Source organism: Pseudophryne corroboree, chromosome 5, assembly GCF_028390025.1.
Source record: "Pseudophryne corroboree isolate aPseCor3 chromosome 5, aPseCor3.hap2, whole genome shotgun sequence".
Taxonomy (NCBI): Eukaryota; Metazoa; Chordata; class Amphibia; order Anura; family Myobatrachidae; genus Pseudophryne; species Pseudophryne corroboree.
The window spans coordinates 191,619,998-191,637,812 of NC_086448.1; the positions used below are offsets into that span (position 1 = coordinate 191,619,998).

Genomic DNA, 17,815 nt, shown 5'->3' on the forward strand with positions numbered 1-17,815 from the left:
TCATCTAGATTTCAGCTTAAATGTATCTGTGTCTGCATCAATTTATCTTAGGTTGGATCCAATCCTGACTGCGGAAATCTGCCCTGCTTTATTGTATACAGTATATCTTGCATTTTAGGGGAATTGTATTACTGTAGTTCTAGCTGAGACAGCAGAGCATGATAAAATCACTTTTTGGTGAACAAAGGAGCAGCTGCTTGGACGTGTATGTGAGGAAAGTATATTTCTGCTGTCAGCAGGAGAACCATCTATCATGTCACAAAAATATTTCAATAGTTATTGTTTATTCCATACAGATCAAAGTGTACGGGTGAGTGACAAGAGAAAATCTCTCTTGCTGACACTAGGTGCATTAATGTCCTCTGTTTTTCCGCTTTCTTAAGATGAAAAAAGATGTTGGATTGATGTCAGTTATACATTATAGGTCTTATTTAGAGTATGCCACAATTTAATGTCCAAATGTAGGAGTAAACCGTTGGCCTCAAAATTACTTGTCTATTTTGAGTTGCACAAAACTACTGATGCTTGCAACTCAACATACATTGTAATGTAAATGAAATCATTTAATTGACCTGGAGGGGTCAATATGAGAACAGCCAATCAGATCTGATTTCCCACTCTACAGCCTATCAGACGCAAGATGTTCTCATTGACAGATCACATACTTATTCCTTCATTCTTTAGCATGAATGCTCTGCTAAGTGCTAGTCTCGTCATTCTGTTATTTTTTTTAATTATTTTTATTATGCTACTTGGACGATTTAAGAACGAAGAAAGACGGATTGCCTATGGATTTAGGAGACTAATAAAGATGTTGGTTTTGGGGAGTGTTTATTTTAATTCAAGGATTTAGGGGGACATGTACTAAGCAGTGATAAAAGTGGAGAAGTGAGCCAGTTGAGAAGTTGCCCATGGCAACCAATCAGCATTGACATAACAATTTGCATACTATAAACATATACAGAGCAGCTCATTGGTTACCATGGGCAACTTCTCCACTAGCTCACTTCTCCACTTTTATCACTGCTTAGTATATGTCCCCGTTAATTTACTATGGAGCTGATAAGCACAATTACGGTAGGGTGATATTTTTCTCATGAAGCAGTCGGAATCTGTTCCAGCGACGCTCACAGGTAATTGAATCATCCCTTACAGCTATGTCCTCATACATCATCTCTGTGGTTGCGCCAAATAGCCCCTCTAGGCGCGCCAGGTTCCTTGAGACTGCTAGCGTCGGGTGTCTTTTTTGCTGAAAAATATTCACAACATGTTGTAACGAAGACGCACCAGTGTCAAGTTCCATTGTGCTTCATGTCGCACACAGATAAACAAGAGATGCATATCAAATTAATCAGCACAGTCTCTCGATGCGCCCTTATCACACTGTGTTGCGACTGAGATGCATTTTAGGCAAAAAAGACGCCTGACTCCAAAAGAGTTGTATGGGACCTGGCGGTTCACTTGCACGAGGCATCACTGAGGCTAGATGTTTGAGTACACATCTGTACATTCATCTGTATGTTCAAACAGGTCAATAAAATAATGCAGCATATCCAGCAGTGTGCATGCCCCCACTGCACTCTACTTGCCCTTCCCTACCACAAAACTCCCTCTCCTGGCATAGGTGGCTCCTAATGCAAGTTAATATTCAGCTGCATTTAACTGTGCAGTGTATTGGTTTACAACTCCCAGATGGACTAACATCCAACCGTAACTCAAGCTCTACATGGTTTTATTCAATCAATGGATGATAGTTTCAGCATTACTTACGGATATAGGGGGTAATTCAGAGTTGGTCGCAGCAGCAAATTTGTTAGGAGTTGGGCAAAACCATGTGCACTGCAGAGGAGGCAGATATAACATGTGCAGAGAGAGTTAGATTTGGGTGGGTATATTGTTTCTGTGCAGGGTAAATACTGGCTGCTTTATTTTTACACTGCAATTTAGATTTCAGTTTGAACACACCCCACCCAAATCTAACTCTTTCTGCACATGTTATATCTGCCTCTCCTGCAGTGCACATGGGTGGTCATTCCGAGTTGTTCGCTCGCTGCTATTTTTAGCAGAATTGCTAATAGGCTAAAATCCGGCAGTTCTACGCATGCGTATGCACCGCAGGGCACACGCGCTAAGCAATTTTACACAAAACTATGCTATTTTACTCACGGGCGAACAAAGCTTTTCAGTCACTCTGTTGATCGGAGAATGATTGACAGGAAGTGGGTGTTTCTGGGTGGTAACTGAGCGTTTTCCGGGAGTGTGCTAAAAAATGCAGGCGTGCCAGCAGAAAACGCAGGAGTGGCTGGAGAAACGGGGGAGTGGCTGGCCGGACGCTGGGCGTGTTTGTGACGTCAAACCAGGAACTAAACGGACTGAGCTGATCGCAATCTGTGAGTAAGTCTGGAGCTACTCAGAAACTGCAAGGAAATACTTAATAGCAGAATTGCTAATCTTTCGTTAGCAATTCTCCCAAAGGGCGGCGGCTTTGCGTTTGCATTGCTGTTAAAAGTAGCTAGCGAGCGAACAACTCGGAATGACCACCATGATTTTGCCCAACTGCTAACAAATTTGCAGCTGCGATCAACTCTGAATTAGGCCCATAAGCTACATTTGTAGATTTTTTTAGTAATATCATTGGGGGCTAGCAGTTTGCTTTTAATATTAAATACTGTATTACCGGTACAGAGCAAAAAACTCTATGACACTAATATAATAAGTAGCAGACAGCATGTATACCATTATCAGATTAGTGCATAACATGTAATGCACCTTTGTAACATTCAGCCATTAATAAAAAAATTTAAAATAAAACATAAGATGTAGGGAAATATCCAATAAAGCATTTGACATAAAGGGTCTTTGGCTTTTTATGTGCAGACAGCAACCTGACATGAACTAAGCAGCTGCATCCTCTCATAGAGAGTGTCCACTGTGACTGCAGCACATGATAGTAGCAGCAATAAATCCTAAACTGCCACAGAATCTCCCTGTTTTCTCTGAGGACACAAAGGATAGGACAACCCAATACATACATGGGAGACGGCCAAGAAACACTAGGTGCTCCAGGAAATGCTAGTCCTTTGGCAGTCCACAAGCTGCTGTAACTTTAGGCGCTCAAAAAAGTATTTACTGAAACCGTTTGTGATCATGGTGTAAATAGTATTTTGTGGAATACTGTAAAACTAAATACCACTGAATAAATCATTAATTTCTCCTTTAGATCTCCTGACAAATATCAAAATATCAATTTATTCTACATGGGTTGATCCAAATACTAACACTGGGTAACAGGATTAACGTCAACTGGACAGTATCTGGAGGTGGCTTACCCGGAGGGTCTCCTCAGTGGGAGGCTCAGACAGTTGCTGGACCTCCAAAAGATCACATCTTTGAAACCCTGAATTATTTTGTGATCCTAAACCTCATAGAATTGAATTTACATGGCAAGCTGCTCTTCATTTGCCATAACTGAGATTTCTCAGAAATTATTTATTCACATTAAAGTCACTTTAGTGACAGAAGAATACCGCTGAACCCAATCTCCAATTTCTTGAAATTCATCTATATATACTGTATATTGATCTGGTTATTATTGGATCGGCCAGGAGGCTTCCGGGTGGAGCTCCTGTCCCCCACGGAAAGGTAGGCAAGTTGGATCTAGCCTCACTCCCGCTGCCCCAGGCAGCCAAACTTCATAGTGTGTGGTCCGGGGGATGCCGATGACGAGATTTGCTCTGAATCATGTCATTGCAGTCCCGCCCCCCGCTATTCAATGCCAGTAATCAGAGCCTTGAATAGCGGAGGCGTGACATCATGTACCGCCCACCCACGATGAGCCAACACTCCCTGTAATGCCGACCCAGCTTCTGCCTCCCGAATGGCGCCTATCTGCTTTGCAATCCCTTTGCTGAGCGGTTAGCGCCGGGCCTGCACATATATATATAAATATATATACAGCACTAGTTACATCCCCATATCAGTAGCCACACACCTGCAGTGTTGGTCACAATTTGTGTGGTGGCACGCAATAAGGAATTCAGAAATTTCAGCTCCAGGCCCATGAGGACATTAATCTGGCACTGGGCTACAAGTGCCCCTGGGCAGGGCCGGTGCAAGGGTGTTCGGGGCCCCCTGCAAACTATAAATTTGCGCCCTCCCTCCCATACATAGCAAAGAGACAGTGTGTACCGAAGGTGCAAAAAACAGGTGAAGCGTGGCCACACAACAGTACCAAAATAGTAGGTTGCAATGGCAGCGGCAGCACTCATGGTCATACAAGTAACGTGCTATAAATTGCTTCTACATTTCAGTTTTATTTAAAAAAGTCACAATTCCTGACAATGAAGTTTTATAAAACCGAAACGTAAAAGCAATTTCTAGCATGTTTCTTGAATGACCGTGAGTGCCGCCGCCATTGCAACCTACTCGATATTTACATCGGTGGGCACAGGGCAACTACTTTTATACATAGTTTGGAGTACCGGACAAACAAATAGATAGATATATATATATTTATATATATATATATATACATATGCAATAAGCCCCAGCACTCCGGTCAGTCAATTACTGGCTCCGGTGCCCCCCTAGTGGGTGATGACTCCCACACACATGCAGTCCATAGATTGGGCGGCACCCAGAGACTCGACATTTGTGAATGCAAAAAACCCGCAGGGTGTGTTTAATCAAATGGTGACATTTCGGAGACTTGTTCCCCTCTTCACACAAAAATACAAGCTGGCGGGATCACGGACCACACTGGGGGAGGAACAGGAGGGGGGTAAGTTATTACTCATTATCTTTTGTATTTATTGTCACACTTTGCACTGTATTTTTGTCTGAAGAAGGGGACAAGTCCCCGAAACGGTCACCATTTGATTAAACACATCTTGCAGGGTTTTGTGCATTCACCCATGTCCAGTCTCTCAGTGCCGCCCAGCAGTAACAAGCTCTCTGCTCCCGGGGCCATCACTTGCTCTTTACGTCCAACCCTTCCAACTCCCCCTCCCTATCGCTAGCGGCATGGGTGGACTAGAAGAGTTGCGCCTCATGCTGCCAGCTCCACTGTCTGCCACAGTGTGACAGGCTCAGCGGCAGCCCACAGCAACAGCGTACAGCACAGGGATGCAGAGCAGGGAGAGCGCCAAGAACCATGGATTAATATTTATTTACATTAAGATGTTTCAAATTAACATCTCTATAGAGTTTCCAAATTTTTAATACTCATTTATATGTACAACCATGAAAATCAGAAACCACCATGCGAAGAACGGGTAGAACAGCTAATATATATATATATATATATATATACCCACATATATGTCATAAATGGCATACACTTGTAGATCATGGTGGAATACATCTATATATATTATATATGTGTGATAATGTTCACCAAGTATTATTACAGAACAATTCTGTTATAAATGACGAAATGCCTTTGTAGTTTGTACAGCAAAGCGTACAGATTATATGCTGATACGGGCACCACATCTGAAAAAAATAGTACTGAACAGCAAGTCTTTAGTAAAATCCGGGGGGGGCGGCAGCTTCACATGATTTTTGTGAGCCTAAGGTTACTCAGGATGTCTAGTAAAATCAAGGGGCCGGGCCAATGAAGCTAGATTTGGCACACCCAGAAAATGGGGCCAGTACGCTTCTTTTTTCTGTCACTGACACTAAACGCCAACAGCATGCATACCTTCCAACTGTACCTTTTTAATAGGTACAGTATCTTTTTTTTATGATCTGTACCGATTTTTTGGCTCTTCAAACTTCCATTGAAAGTCCTTTACCCATGACCATGCCCCCTTTCCTAATTTGTACCAATTTTTATGTGTAAAATGTTGGAGGGTATGCAGCATGTCAATGATGCTGCGGCATTTGGAGCACCACAAGTGACATCGCTGCCCCAGATCTGCACATGTGCAGTGCGTCTAAAAACATCAGAGATGTGTGTAAGTATCGGGTTTACTTACATCTCTGAATCCCACAGTCATTAGCATTAATCTCTGTGTTTGCTTATTATAGATAGATAATTACACTGAGTGTGTTCTTTATGTACTAACAGCAATTTCCTTTATGTTTTTGCACAGATTTCATGAACATTTATCCAAAACACAATAATAAAGTTTCTTGTTTTTTCCTTTCTGTATCTTATTGAAATGACCTTTTCCAGGCACTTTGCCCCTTCTTCCTATTCACATTGATTTTAGTTCCTGTGTAACAGCAACAAGTGACAATGGGGGTCATTCCAAGTTGATCGCTCGCTAGCAGTTTTTAGCAGTCGTGCAAACACTAAGCCGCTGCCCTCTGGGAGTGTATTTTCGCTTAGCAGAAGTGCAAACGAAAGGATCGCAGAGCGGCTACAAAAAAAAACGTGCAGTTTCAGAGTAGCTCCAGACCTATTCCTAGCTTGCGATCACTTCAGACTGTTCAGTTCCGGATTTGACGTCACAAACACGCCCTGTGTTCGGCCAACCATGCCTGCGTTTTTCCTACCACGCCTGCGTTTTTCCTGGCACGCCTGCGTTTTTTCAAACACTCCCTGAAAACAGTCAGTTGACATCCAGAAATGCCCCTTTCCTGTCAATCACTCTGCGGCTGGCATTGAGACTGAAAAACGTCGCTAGACCTTATGTAAAAATGCATCGGCTGTTGTGAAAGTACATCGCGTGTGCGCACTGCGCCGCATACGCATGCGCAGAAGTGCCGCTTTTTCACTTAATCGCTGCGCAGCAAACATTTTTCACTAGCGATCAACTCGGAATGACCCCCAGAGGGCCTAATTCAGCATGGATCGCAAAATCTTTCTCTAATGGGCAAAACCATGTGCACTGCAGGGGGGAGGATATAACTTGTGCAGAGAGAGTTAGATTTGGGTGGGGTGTATTCAAACTGAAATCTAAATTGCAGTGTAAAAATAAAGCAGCCAGTATTTACCCTGCACAGAAACAAAATAACCCACCCAAATCTAACTCTCTCTGCACGTTACATTTGCCCCACCTGCAGTGCACATGAATTGTGAATCCATGTAACGTAATTACGAATTACATAACAATCTCAAAACAAATTGCTGCTATTTTGATGCTGTGTTCCATTATCTCCTCTGGAAACTTATCCTACTCCAGTAGCAAGACCAGTCCAAGCTAGACTGCAAGCTCTCATGAGCAGGACCCACCTATCTCTTGTATGCTCCCACCTCATCCACTTGTGTGCATACTTACCTACTTCTTGTGTTTCCTCTCGGGGAGAATCCCAGAGAGGAGATGCTGTTTGCCACTACGGGGAGGGCTAAAATCCTGCAATTTGTTGGTCCCAGAGGAGGGGATGGGGCTAACATGACACAATTTGCGTAATTTTTTCCCATCACCTCCACACTGCACCACGATTCCAGTGATTATCTCCTTATCCTGCCTGCTTCACTCTGAAGAGAGCGGGATGTGGGAGATCCACCAACTCTTCCGGGGATGCAGGGACAAACCTAAAAAATGAGGAGTCTCCCGCAGGTTCCAGGAGGGTAGGCAAGCATGCTTGTTTCTTGCCACCTGAATAGATATACTTCTTAATTACACCAGTTATACATTCTGTGTGTTATACCCAATGCATAACGGTGATCATTCCGAGTTGATCGCTCGTTATTTTTTTTTCGCAACGGAGCGATTAGTCGCTAATGCGCATGCGCAATGTCCGCAGTGCGACTGCGCCAAGTAAATTTGCTATGCAGTTAGGTATTTTACTCACTGCATTACGAGGTTTTTTCTTCGTTCTGGTGATCGTAATGTGATTGACAGGAAGTGGGTGTTTCTGGGCGGAAACTGGCCGTTTTATGGGAGTGTGTGAAGAAACGCTACCGTTTCTGGGAAAAACGCGGGAGTGGCTGGAGAAACAGAGGAGTGTCTGGGCGAACGCTGGGTGTGTTTGTGACGTCAAACCAGGAACGACAAGCACTGAACTGATCGCACTGGAAGAGTAAGTCTCGAGCTACTCAGAAACTGCACAGAGAAGTCTTTTCGCAATATTGCGAGTGTTTCGTTCGCAATTTTGATAAGCTAAGATTCACTCCCAGTAGGCGGCAGCTTAGCGTGTGCAAAGCTGCTAAAAGCAGCTTGCGAGCGAACAACTCGGAATGACCACCAATATTGGGGGTCATTTTGACCCGTTCGCACGCAGCGGTTCATCGCTGCGGTGCAAACAGGTTGGAAATGCACATGCGCAACGCTCGAAAATGCACACACGCGTTGTTGCCCAGCGACAGCTGTCGCCGGGTAACGACCAGTTTTCCGGGCGTGGAGATCCAAACGCAGGCATGTCGAGGCGTTTGGAGGGCTGTTGTCTGACGTCAATTCCGGGACCTTCATCGCTGGATCCATCACACTGGGTAAGTAACTGCAGGGCTGGTCTTGTTCTGCACAAAACTTTTTTAGCATAGCAGGGCTGCACAAGCGATCGCAGCCCTGCTATGCTAAAATACACTCCCCCATAGGCGGCATATAGTTGATCGCATGAGCAGCAAAAAGTTGCTAAGTGCGATCAACTCGGAATGACCCCCCTTGTTCTTCGGTATGTCCTTTGTGATACCTATTGGTATGCAGGGCTGCCATCAGAAACTGTGTGGCACAGGATTGTAAGAATAGGCACTCCCCTTCACCTTCTGCTCCCCCTTGCAGCCCCCTTGCAGACCTCACAACTTACCGTTCCTGGCACCGGTTGCCGGTCTTGGGAAAAGACCTTAGGCTGCTGGCGGTATATCAAATTTGGAGGTGGATGCAGGCCAATCTGAGCTCGCTGGTCAGTAGCCAATCAGAAGCATCAACTCCTGACTGGCTGACGGTCAACAAGTTCCGATTAGCTAGCGGACAGCTGTATGTTCAAAATGCCGCTGGTGCTGTCCCTCCAAGGAAGCTGACAGTACGCTCCAACCCACACTGCTGCCATGCGGGCCCCCTCGCAGTCTGGACTCGGAACTGGGGTCTCAACAGTTTCCCCCCTGATGGTGGCCCTGTTGTTATTTATCCCACTTACACTACAGTGGTTATTAACACCTGCCATACTAGCTAGCTAGGCAGATTAGACTGATCAAGGAAGAAACATACATAGTGAAAGCACTAGCTTATTCCTTGTTCAGGCAACTCTTCTTAAGACAAATCATTCTAATCTCTTTTAATTAATGGCTTGTTTCACCCACATTAAACTATTATCTGACTCAAATACAAAAAGGAATAGGATATTCAAATATTATTAAAAGTAGAGTTTAAATACATGCAACATGTGTTTTAAATCAAGCATTGGCCCTCATTCCGAGTTGTTCGCTCGCAAGCTGCTTTTAGCAGCATTGCACACGCTAAGCCGCCGCCTACTGGGAGTGAATCTTAGCTTATCAAAATTGCGAACGAAAGATTAGCAGAATTGCGAATAGACACTTCTTAGCAGTTTCTGAGTAGCTCCACACTTACTCGGCAACTGCGATCAGTTCAGTCAGTTTCGTTCCTGGTTTGACGTCACAAACACACCCAGCGTTCGCCCAGACACTCCCCCGTTTCTTCAGACACTCCCGCGTTTTTCCTAGAAACGGCAGCGTTTTTTCACACACTCCCATAAAACGGCCAGTTTCCGCCCAGAAACACCCACTTCCTGTCAATCACATTACGATCACCAGAACGAAGAAAAAACCTCGTAATGCCGTGAGTAAAAAACCTAACTGCATAGCAAATTTACTTGGCGCAGTCACAGTGCGGACATTGCGCATGCGCATTAGCGACTAATCGCTCCGTTGCGAAAAAAAATTAACGAGCGAACAACTCGGAATGACCCCCATTGTGCAAAACCCTTGCATCCCTGTGCTAAGTAAGGAAAACCTTCATGTATGCCCTATCATTTCTACTTCCAGCTCCTGTCAGTATCTCACAGTATAAATAAAATCTTATTTTTCTGGTGGCAATTACTGCAGGAATTCCTAAATCATTATGCAACAGACACTATCCGCTGCCCAAGGGACTGATTCAATCACCCACGAGAGACATCTTCCTGCGGCTTCACTGGATGTGTCACTTGCCACACTGACCAGAAATCAGCCACCATAATTGTGCTTATGTACGCTGCTCGAGAACCTGGTGGCAGCTCATGTCTAATTAAATCGCCATCTAGAGTCTCCATCAGCTAAATGCAATAAGCAATGATATCAGTGTAAACTGCTACTATGTTGGAAGCTATAGAGGCTTTGTATTAAAGTAACATATAGCTAAGAAGATTTAGATCCTCTAAACTGATTTATTGGTGAATTTCAACATGCATTTATGCCTACTCAGTACCAATAAATCAGAAACAGGCATTTTAGTGGTATAATGTTAAATGGGATCAGTATGGTATCCTGGCGGTTAGGAGTCCAACGCCGGGATCCTGACAGCCGGAATACTGGCGGCGAGCGCAGTGTCCCCTTGCGGGGTTGCTATGCTCGCCACGCTTCGGGCCCGGTGGCGACCTTTGGTGAGGAATAATGTGAACCGATTACTATGTATTTTCCAATAAATACATACGTGTTACCGGCGGCCGAGATCCCGGCTGTCATGATCCTGACAGCGGGATCCTGGCCACCAGTATGCCGGCAGCGGGGCGAGCGCTAGAAAGCCCCTTGCGGGCACGGTGGTTTGCTGTGCTCGCCACAGGTTATATTCTCCCTCTATAGGGGTCATGGACACCCATAAAGGGTGAAAAACCTGTGGCGTCGGTATTCTGGCAGCTGCATTTCACCGCCTGTCTGGGTTCCGATGTCGGCATTGTGACTGCCGGGATCTTGACAGGCAGTCTCGTGATTGCCTCCCTTTTCCAATGCAATAGGTGTAGTGAAGCAGTAAGACAAAGATTGAAAGGTTTGTTCACCAGGATATTGTGTGTGTGTGAAGACAATATTCTCACTGTCTGAACAAATAAAACTTTACATGTGTGGTGGTGTCAGCATATGGCACACACTGAGCTGCACTTCCCATGCTGTACACAGCACAAGTCCTTAGTATCTCCATGTGTCTTATAGAAGAACACAGTGATTAGTGTGTGCCAATATGCTGCCAGGAAATTCTGAGACATAGGGCGGGGGAGAAATCCAGCACAGAACAAGATGTCACATGCAGTATTTAAAACCCCATATTAATGAAAGTCTTCAGTAAAAAGGTCCAAGTGTGGCAAGACAGACATAGGGGGTCATTCCGAATTGATCGCTCGCTAGCTGTTTTTAGCAGCCGTGCAAACGCATAGTCACCACCCATGGGGGAGTGTATTTTCGCTTTGCAAGTGTGCGAACGCCTGTGCAGCCGAGCTCTGCAAAAACATTTTGTGCAGTTTCAGAGTCTGAACTTACTCAGCCCTTGCAATCACTTCAGTCTTTTTGGTGCCGGAATTGACGTCACACACCCGCCCCCCAAACGCCCGTACACGCCTGCGTTTTCCCTACCACTCCTAGAAAACGGTCACTTGACACCCATAAGTGCCCTCTTTCTGTCAATCTTCTTGCGATTGGCTGTGCGTATGGATTCTTTGTTAAATCCATAGCTCAGCAACGATCCGCATTGTACCCGTACAACGCACGTGTGCAGTGCGGTGCATACGCATGCGCAGTAGAGACCTGATCACAGCGCAGTGAAAATCAGCAGCGTGCGATCAACTCGGAATGACCCCCATAATACTAAAGCCAGCATGGCTACTGTGTGCCATTTACTTGTACAATGTCATAAAGTGCAAAATGCACTAACATGGTTGCTAGGTGTTTCTATTTAAGAAACTCTAGTAACAGGGAAAGCATGAACAACGGTACCCAGAAGTGCCGAGTTGGTGTTACTTTACTGTGTGGCATACTGTATGGTTTATAATATGGTGCAAAGGGCATTACTGCGTGGGGCATAATATGGTTCAAGGGGCATTACTGTGTGTGGTATAAAATGGTGTGAGGGGGCACTATTGTGTGGGGCATAATAAGGTGTAAGGAGCACAGAATGTTATAAGGAGTATTAAGGTGCATACACACTGGCCATTTTTGCCCAGCGTGTATGCACAGCGATGATCGTGGACATCGCTGACAGGAAAATAGCTCAGTGCATACACACTGAGCTATTTTGCCCTGTGCCAGCGATGTCCACGGGGAAGGGGGGGATGAAGCACTTCCCACAGTAGGAGACTGTGGAAAGTGCTTCACTCGGCTGTTCAAACAGCCAGACGAATGGCGGCGGCTAGCGATGATGCAGGAGCGCGCATCAGTGCTAACCGCTTATCGTTAGCCCATACACACAGAACGAGTTGAGGCTCAAAGTAGCTCAAAATGCCAAAAGTGAGCTACTATGAGCTCAAAATTGCCCAGTGTGTATGAGCCTTTACTGTGTGTGTTATAATATGCTGCAAGGGGGGGCACTATTGTGTGTGGCATAAAAAGGTGTAAGGAGCACTTAATGTTATAAGGGGTATTACTGCATGTGGTATAATATGGTGTAAGGGGACACTACTTTGTGAGGCATAATAAGGTGCAAGGAGCACTTAATGTTATAAGGGCTATTATGGTGTGTGGCAAATTGTGTATGGGACATTACTGTGTGTGGTGCAAAATGTGTAAGAGGCATTACTATAAGGAGGTACAATGCAAATAATGTAAGGGTCATGAATGAGGATTTTTTTTCCTGTGGTGGCCAATGTCAAGGGAGCAGGGTGCCCTGTGGTGTAAACTGTAGTGTAAGGTAGTATTTTCCTGCGAGGCTATGCCCCTTGCAGTGACGCTAAAACCCCCTTTTTTTTGTGCGCCAATTCTTGGGTAAGTGATGACGTTAGGTGATGTGATTAGATTATCGAAGAGCATGTTTTAAATAACCAGGGGGGATGCATTATTACTGTTCACACTGAGAGCCATATTGTCTAGAAACGGCCCTGTATCCATGCATTAGCACAGATGACTAAATCAGCATCTCAGTTTGATTTAACCATCTGTGATTAAGTATAGATTTTCCTAAAACCTGAACTAATAGGGTGCCTTGAGCACCGAGTTTGGGAACCAGTGCAATAAACTGATGTTATATGACTTTTTGCAATGCTAATAGTTTTCCACTGAAGATTAAATCTCTGTAGGAAATGGAGAACTTGTACAAACTTGACCATGTTGTTAGATGTGGCCTCCAGGCCCAAACTCTTATCTATTTAATTTTTGTTCTTATTTGCTCATATATTCCATTCAAATTATTTATTTATTTTTGTGTATTCTGTTGGTAATTCGTCTTTAATTATCCAAATATAATTATCTTTACAGCTTGATAGACACTCTAGCATTAAATGTTCACAGAATTAAAGTATCAAAGACTGCCTTATAAGTATCTAGACAAAAGGGGATATTCAATTGTACTTGCTAAATGTTCACGCATTCTGAATTGAGGGAAACGGGAAAAAGGATATATTCTGCACTAGTCAATCATTTGTTACTGTAATTGTTCATATAGAATCCCCAATTTTTAGCATCATGGAATAATTCTTCATCTATCAACTGGAGGTGCTGCCATAGACAATAAAGGTAGGAAACAACAATATACAGAAAAGGATTGTCCCTTTGTTGGTGCACTATAAAGAGAGAATATATCTAAAATGTAACTTTTAATGTTTTCAATTAAAATGCCTCACAATGTGAAATATATATAAGACAAAAAGTGAGTATATTATACTGTAGCTTATTAATCAGCATCAGTCCATCCGTGTTTAGTTAACATATATATTCCAAGCTAATGATCTAACTGTGCTTAACGCACGCTGCCCATGACTGCATCTCTCACAAGCACCCCATATTAGTTAGTTGCTTATTGTATATACACATGGTTTTACATAAACATTTTGAATTTCAACATTTATACAGTGCACAGTGAATAAGCGGGCGTGCTACCACCGCTTTGAAATGCCTACGTGCACGTTTCACATCCGCTTTGTCAAGGCGAAAGTATACTGCTCATTATTCAGTGTTATGATTGGTGCTCTATAAATATATCCAGAGTGAGTACCTCATTTTCACAAGCTATTTTAGGAATCATACCAAGACCACATAGTTCCTTGTGGACATACAGTTTATCGATCTCAATTAATTAATAATTTTTGGAAGTATCTGCTAATTGATCATTGAAAATAGCTCAGAGGATTATTACCAGGGTGTAAAAATATATTAAAATGGTTTAAATTTAGAATAAAAACAACACACAGTGAATATTTTTTGTAATAGATATATATATATATATATATATATATTATTCACTTTATTTTTTTGTAATATATATTTCACATCGTGAGGCATTTTAATTGAAAACATTAAAAGTTACATTTTAGATATATTCTCTCTTTACAGTGCACCAACAAAGAGACAATCCTTTTCTGTATATTGTTAAATGTTCACGCAAAAAAGGGGTATTATAGTGGTTTTTGTCCAATGTTTTGCATTGGTCTATTCAATTATACGCCTTTGTTTTTGCAATAATTTTCCTGTTTTCTCACAAAAATACATAGGATCTGGGATAAGTTCCCGGAAAAATGGGGCTGATATGAATGATTATTGGGGAGGCACAAAAAAACCCCCAGATGACTGCTGGCATTGGGCACAATTGAACATACCTGGGGGAATCAATTAGTCATTGTAAATTACTGCAGCTTATTGAATATATTAAATATCCCCCCAAAAAGTGTTATATGAACTTCTGCATGAACGTGTGATTCAGAGACTTAGTCTGTGAATACACGGCATGTTGGGCTGCCTGCACAGTCTATTTTTCCTTGCGTTGCCGATCCCGTGGGACCGCGCATCGGCATCGCAAGGACTATACACACGGTGCGATATGCAATATATTTTCTTATGATTTTGACTATATTGTCAAAATCGAAAGACATTTCGCACCATGGCCCTCTTTCCGAGTTGATCGGTCGCAAGGCGAATTTAGCAGAGTTACACACGCTAAGCCGCCGCCTACTGGGAGTGAATCTTAGCTTCTTAAAATTGCGACCGATGTATTCGCAATATTGCGATTACTAACTACTTAGCAGTTTCAGAGTAGCTCCAGACTTACTCTGCCTGTGCGATCAGTTCAGTGCTTGTCGTTCCTGGTTGACGTCACAAACACACCCAGCGTTCGCCCAGGCACTCCCACCGTTTCTCCGGCCACTCCTGCGTTTTTTCCGGAAACGGTAGCGTTTTCAGCCACACGCCCCTGAAACGCCGTGTTTCCGCCCAGTAACACCCATTTCCTGTCAATCACATTACGATCGCCGGAGCGAAGAAAAAGCCGTGAGTAAAAATACTTTCTTCATAGTAAAGTTACTTGGCGCAGTCGCAGTGCGAACTTTGCGCATGCGTACTAAGCGGATTTTCACTGCGATGCGATGAAAAAGAACGAGCGAACAACTCGGAATGAGGGCCAATGTGTACACAGCTTAACTTTACAGATTGCTAAGGAACTTGCTCAATGTATTTACTAATTTTAATATTTATACTACTTTTCAGGTTGGTAGCAGCGTGTTGTATCATCAAAGTAAAAGCATGTTGTATCATCAAAGTAAAAATACATGACAAAACATGCTGTCTTACAAGGTCACAAAAAGTACATTGTATCCCAATTTTGTTTTTATACACATTGTATATTTCCTAAAAGTTTGGTATACATTTAAATATATTTGTCAATACTTTCAGACATACAATTTATATTCTTAAGTGAAACTAATCACTTTATGCTGTTTTGCAATTTATTATGTGTACATTGCAACTTTTTGCTGCTGGTACGATCACCTAATCCCCGCCTATGGGGGAGTGTATTTTTGCTTAGCAGGGCTGCGAACGCTTGTGCAGCCCTGCTAAGCTAAAAAAGTTTTCATCAACCTAGGAGTAAGGCTGGAGCTACTTACCCTGTGCGACAGATCCAGCGACGTTCCTCCCGGCTTTTATGTCAGACATCCACCCTCCGTTTGCCTGGACACTCCTGCGTTCGGACGACCACTCCCCGAAAACGGCATCCAACGGTGAGTATCCGCCCCGGAACGCCTCTCCACTGTCAATCTTCATGCGATCGGCACTGCATCTTCTTTTTCGCTGTGCACGTCATTGCCCGGCGACCGACACTGCCGGGCAATGACGCTCATGCGTAATGCGCACGCCGTGCATGCGTAGTTCTAACCCGTTTGCACCCCAGTGAAGAACTGCTGTGTGCGAACGGGTTGGAATGACCCCCCTTATACTGTACATAGAGAATTGCTGATTGAGATTCCAGAATAGTTTACATTGTAATTTTCATTCAGAAATTCAGAAGTATATCTTATGCTATATACATCTATTATTCTTAAGGAATACAGTATTATTATTATTATCATTAGTAGTAGTAGTAGTAGTAGTAGTAGTAGTAGTAGTAGCAGAAGTAGTAGTTTATATTCTGACATTTATATTTTAATGGTTTCAAACTATGAGGTTTCTTTGTTGCCTTTTAAAACACAACATAATGTTCTTGATTCTTTGTGCATTGTTGAGGATTAACAATAAACATAGAAAAATAATTATTAAGTAGTTTACTCCTGATTTTAACATTCAGTATAATGTGATCTGATGTTGAGGGACAATGGCACAAATGCTGAACATTATGTTCTTCTATTATCTAATGTCATCACCTACCCAAAACTGAGAATAAATGAAAATAAGTCAGTTTAGTTTAGTAAGAATTTGCTACATTAGGTATTGGTTGTGTAGAAAATAAAATTTGTAATAAAACAATTCCAGTGGTCGCGATATCCTTTACTGAAAACTGAGATGATAATAGCATATGTAGCTAATGTTGTATATATTTAAATTTAAAATTATTTATTTAAAACAGTCACTAAATATGTTAGCATATATTAAAATATTATATACAATATTTGCAACAGCGTATGGTTTAACATGAGATACCTAGAGCTAAAAGTAGTGTAGACATCTTTATAACACAATTGAGTTTCAGGTATTAGTTATTTAAATTGAATCATACAATAAATATATATGTGGGTGTGTACTGTATCTAGAAATACTGAGAAATGTGATTAAGTATACCAAATTATATATATATATATATATATATTGGGTAGTGGGAGTATGGCGCCACAGGTGTGTGAGTAGTAGAACAAAATAAAGATGATGCAAATGCAACAAATTTAGACACTCCTTAAGTAATACAAGGTGTCAGCTAACCCTTAAATATTAGGCAGGGATAAACTGCCTCAGTTAGGATATGTAAAAGGGGGGGATAAGGGTTTCAGCGACCAACAGTGTCTAGTACAATAAGATATAAATATGAGGAGACTTAGTGGATACGTGAAAAATAGTAGAACATTTATTTATACAATATATAAAAAAAAAATAATGATAATAATTTGTATCAAGGTGGGTTTAAAAGCCGGGAATCTAATACAAATATAAAAAGTAAAATAAAAGGACAGCTAAAAAACTACATAAATTGCATGTAATAAAAGACAATAAATAATTAATTAAATATCGGATAAAAGAGTGCTGCTTATCTTTTAAGTGGAGAGTCAATTGAGGTACACCCAACGCGTTTCGTCACTCAGACTTCATCAAGGGGTATGGGACCACTGAACAGACACTCCTATTTATAGCACATGTAATTAGAAATGGATGATTGTGACATCACTTCCTGTGGGGAACTAATAATACTGTGCGGTGTAAGTTTTTTAACATTAGCATAAGCCTTTGATAGAGAGCAGAGTAATAACCTCAGTGCACTAAACGGATTGAAAAAACGAGCTGTAGAATATAAGTTATAGTTAAAGAAAGTCCGGGGAC

General features: G+C 42.5%; 1 protein-coding gene across 4 annotated transcripts in view; it reads right to left on the bottom strand.

Moving 5' to 3' along the window:
- The window catches only part of CREB5 (cAMP responsive element binding protein 5), a 775,500-nt gene that overhangs the window by 276,825 nt on the left and 480,860 nt on the right, over window positions 1-17,815 (bottom strand). The gene's annotated exons all lie outside the window — the stretch shown is intronic.